This window comes from Euprymna scolopes, chromosome 18 (assembly GCF_053919585.1).
Source record: "Euprymna scolopes isolate OS-2025 chromosome 18, ASM5391958v1, whole genome shotgun sequence".
Taxonomy (NCBI): domain Eukaryota; kingdom Metazoa; phylum Mollusca; class Cephalopoda; order Sepiida; family Sepiolidae; genus Euprymna; species Euprymna scolopes.
In genome coordinates, this window is record NC_136499.1 from 20,013,662 (window position 1) to 20,019,102 (window position 5,441).

Consider the following 5,441-nt stretch of genomic DNA (forward strand, 5'->3'; position numbering starts at 1 on the left):
AAAAGATACATAAAAATTTTTATGGTATGCATAATCATTACAGAACGAAAATGTCATATTCCAAAAGTCATAGCTAGAAATTTTCTTTTTGGCAGTTAAAGGGAAATATTCAGCTGTCAAAGGTCAACTAAAGATCAATTTGTCCATAGAGCCTTGTCCTATGTCTATATTTTATGCATATATATTTTTTTAGATTATGAAATGCTGAATGTATTGACATCAAAATCAATTTAGTATTATGCATGAAATCGGGGGAAAAACACTTTTTAAATTAGTAAATTAGCTGACAGACTCGGTGAATGCTAGTCAATATAAAACTCAGAATGAAGAATAGGTTTTTTTTTTGGTTTTTTTACATAGGCATCACCACATTATCAAGGCCAAGAGGGCACTCAAGGATAAGGGCTAAAGAGTGTACAGTAGAAATTGGACAATATAGTAATCATTAGTAATGAAAATTTAGTAAATTTGATAACTTATATGGAACGGCTCATCAAGAACTTATTTACGTTAGACTTGAAGACAACCATATTCAGATAAGCTGAAAAGAAGTAAGGTCTTTTAGTTAGTCACATAAAGAAATAATTTATTTAAAATAAAAGAATTATATTGTGAAACAAATAGTTTTGTAAGTACTTTAATTGTTTTAAATAAGTTATGTGTAAAAAAAAAAAACTTGCTAAAAGACTTTACTCTTTCGTTTGACATCGTCTCCGTTTCAATTATTATATTGGCTATTGGTCATGTTGGGTCTAAACACGGCCACCGAGATATAGAAGGCCTGTTAACTGAAAAATGCCTGCAGGCAATGTAGGTAAGATTTGTCGAATTGTTACTGTCGATACTATATGACGGCATTTTTAAAAAGAGCATTAAAACATGTTAAAAAAGAAAAGAAAGGCACCCAATTAGATTAATAATGAAACTGAACTTTATTGAATATAAAATATAAATATCATCTATGTAAAATTACGTAATTTTAAAGCAATATACAATCTAATACTGATACAACTGAATTATGAATTTAGGAAACAAACAATTAAAGAAACATAAAACACAAACAATTCTTGGATTTCAGGACAAGATCATAGTGTGGTAGTATCTGTTCTGATGCTACAATTCACCTTTTTTATCCTCGGCCGGTGGAGGAGAAATCCTTCATGACTGAGACAATTTTTTATTTTTGTTCCTATCCAGAGTGCCCCTTATTGGGGAGCTGGATTTTCCCCCACAAGATTATATGTTGAAATATTTAAATAACTATTACTTTTAATACCGAAATTACATTTAAAATCTTGGTTTTCTGTTCTTCTATGTTCATTTTTTTCCATGTTTTTCATCAAAACGTGTAGCATATTTTCATCAGTTACATGGTTAGGAATCCTATATTCCGCTATAGTCTTCATTTTCATATCAGTGCAGAATACATGAATACGGAAATGAACTACTAAAAGACAATCATATTATAATGTGAATATTGGTTAAAAACTAAGAAAATGTGGTAAACATGTACGATATTAAATCAGGGTGGTGGTAAATTTAGGAGGAGACATTATTATTATTATTATTTCACTCACTAGGAGTTGTCTCACAGGCCATCATCAGTGATCGCTCACTGGCAGTAACCTGTGGTATTCGCTGGAGACTGCGTAACAACAAGTCTCCCCAGATTTCCAATGTTCTCCACCTCTTGACCACTTGTGCAGATGATTGCACGTTATAGCAAGAGCCGTTTGCCATTGATTTCTCGTTGACAAAATATCCCCCCCTCCCAAGGTACCAGATTTGAACTGCATACTTTCAGTGGAGATATGGTTAGTACTCTCCCACCTCGGTCTTTCCATCCCCCCAACTAGTTGATGTGGCGCCAGTCGATGTCATCTACACCAGTTTTTTTTTTATTATCATTGTTATAATAATAATAATAATAATAATAATAATAATGGTGCTTGTGCAGTGTACGCACCGTTCTATATTTTAGAGAGTATTTAAATTAAATTTTTATGGTATCTTTTATTTTTTCATTAAATTGTTAGGTGAAAGTGGGGAGTAGTTAGAAAACCCTCCCCTGTTAAGAATGGATTTCTAAATAACGTTAATTAAGCAGGGCGCATACAACATTTACTCATACTTCACGGGGAACATGGACGCTGCGTGAATGGTATTTTTATTTAATGATCGCTCGCTGTAAGCACATGCGCAAAAGGTTTTCTTTGGTTTATTTAATCACAAAAACTTTTTTTGCAGGTACTATTTGAGGCCAAAAAGGGGGGCATTATTTGAATATGTATGAAAAAATAATTTAACAAAAAATAAAAATCTTTAGTGGAGAAAATAATTAAAAAAATTAAAATTAAATAAAATAAAAACAAGCACGAAATAAGTATGAATCAAATTTACCCCCAAAAACCGAAAAAAATCCAAAAAAATAAATACACGCACGATTAAAAAAAAAAGTCTGAGATATATACGAAAAAAGTGAAAGAAAACGCTTTTAGGGAGCACTCATTGAATAAAAACACTGTTTACAAAGGGTCCATGTTCCCCGTGAAATATCCATTTATTTATAAGATAAACACAAGAAAAAATGTTAACTAAAATTTAATGTACTCTTTATTTTTAGTTCATATCAGAACTTTAGTTAAAACTGATTAGTTAATGAATTTTTAAGATGAATTTATGTTCGTTATGTCTCGATGGAGAACATAGAATTTCCTATTTCATTTCCCATCTCAGTCATGTAAATTATTTACAGTTGAAATGTTATAAAACAAACAAACTTTAAGTTTTAAATATATTTTAAAGAAATAAGTTACATCTGGTGCTGAAACATTGAATTCATTGATCGTTTTGGCTAAAAAAAAAAATGTCATGAAAAATGCTTCTAACTTTAAAATATGTGAAAATATTCAATAAAAAGTTTTATTTATTATTAAAAGAACGGACTAAAAAGTATTCTCATATAAAAATTGTTTGTTTTGCAGTTTATAAAAATAATAAAATGAAATATTCGATTTTCTTCGATAGACATGTAAGAAAATTTCAAAAACAGGTTCACTTACTGTTATAATTTGTTACTAACAATGTTAGATTAAAATTATCCCAATTTGTAATTATATAATTATCCAAAGAATGTGCAATTATATAATTATCCAAATGAAGAATTGTTCTTTCTCTTTAGAAAAAAATATGCTTAAATTACCACAAGGGGCAACGAAAAATATTTTTTATGGCTATTAGCGTGGTCATGTGGTTGAACACAAACTTTAGGCACCATATACCAACATGTTGATCTGGTAATGACGTCACGCTGTCATGTTCATTGGCCTGTACTTACTCTCGGTGGCCTCGATCTAAGTCATTATGTCTACTAATTGAAAAAGTGTTTTTTTTTTTCTATTTTATACATAATATTAAATTTATTTAACACCAATATATTCAACATGTTATAATCTAAAAAAGATATAGGCATTTTTAGCTGCTGCATATTGTCTTTCCAATAAAGTTATGCATGTTGGGAAACAACATGATTTTTTTTGTTGTCATTTTTTATGTTAAGAAGCATCGTCTTAAAACTAGTTCGTCAACATACAAACATCTTTATATTTAGACTAGCGAGGGGTACCCGGCATTGCCCGGGTGTTTTTCGGTAGGTGTGGTCGGGAAAACGAAGTTAAAAAACCCTGCTTAGCGGGGGGGGGGTACCCGGCGTTGCCCGAGTGTTTGGAGGGGGTGGTGGTGTTAATGAAAACCTAAGAATAAGTGAAGTAAAAAAAGAAAACAGAAAAACGAACCCAGGTGGTAGGATGGGAGGGTAATCAAAACATCGAAAAAAAAGCCACAAAAAAAACTAACGTAAGGCAAACGAATGATGTTAAATGTAAAGATCGAAAAAACAAAAACAAAAAAGAAAACAGAAAAACGAACGTTAAAAAAAAACATGTGAAAAATGGCTTAAATAAGCCTGTTTCGATATTAAAATTTAAAAAATCGGTGGGTACCCGAGTGTTTTGGGGTGTGTGGTCGGGGGTGTTAATGAAAACCTAAGAATAAGCGAAGTAAAAAAAAAAAAACTGAAAAACGAACGTTACGTGAAAAATGGCTTAAATAACACTGGTTCAATATTTAAATTTAAAAAATCGAAAAAAAAAAGAAGACATATCACACTACGATTTGAACCCAAAACGTTTAGATAATGAACCAACGCGCTACGCAACTGAGCTAACACAACGTACATGAAATTTAGTCAGTTCTTCAACTATTTAAACTAAATCAGGTCATGACGTCATCTGACGCATGCGTAGAACCGGTCGTCGTCATGAGAGAACGGTTTTTGTTGACCCCCCCCCCCCGTAGAAAATTGTCGATTTTGGGGTGAAAAAAATGAACGTTTTTGGCCAATTTTTCGATATTTTTGGGCAAAGGATGGAGCTTCAATACTATACTGAGTTTGTGAATTTTTGTTCTGTCTGTCGAAAGTTTTTAGCAGACACACAAACACACATACATACATACATACATACATACATACATACACACATTTTCGCTTTTATATATATAGATTAGCAGGACTACTTGGCATTGTCCGAAGCCATACAAAAGCAAAATAGAAGTTAAATACAGGGTGTGAACAATAAAAGTGTTGCCTTAAAGAAAACAAAACTGCAGCTTTATTTTAAAACTTTTATTAAAAAAATCAATTCAGGTAACTTGATTATGTAGTAGAGCTGACATCTATTCAATGTAGCCACCTTCAGCCTCAATCACCATCTCAATACAGGTCTAGAACTGAGAGCATGCCTTTTCCACAAGCGCTGGTGGGAGCTTGGCGAATACTCGGTGGATGGCGGCGATCAAGCTGGCTTTAGTGTTGTGGGGGTCATGTTGGTGATGTTCTCGACATATTATCAAACGAAGTAGTTCAGTGGATTCAGGTTGGGGGAGGAAGGGGGCCAGTGAGAGAAGGGTAAAAAGTCGTAGCACTCCTTCTGAAGCCAAGCCTGGATCTCTTTGGACTTGTGGGCCGGTGCTGAGTCCTGCTGCCACAATCAGGGTTTGCCAGCGGTCACCTGATTGTTAAACATTGTGTCACTTTCAGACATGATAGAAGACTCCTATTGCTCTTGGGATTTGTACACAACTGACCAACTAGTAGATAGATGGTCTGCAACAAAAAAAGAAAACAGATTTTCATCAAATAGAAATGGAATCATGTTGTCTTTTCTATGGCGACAATTTTATCATTCCACACTGTTGTGCGTGTAACATTCTTAAATGAAAACTTCTTTCTCACTTCCTTTTTATCTTTCTCTCTTTTCCACTCCCTCATTTTTCTGTCCCTCTTCCTTCTCTTTCTTCACCACCCAGTGCATTCTCACTCTCTCACTTGTTTTAATGTGTTGAAAGTTATAAAAATAATAATATAATTCATTGATTGGAGC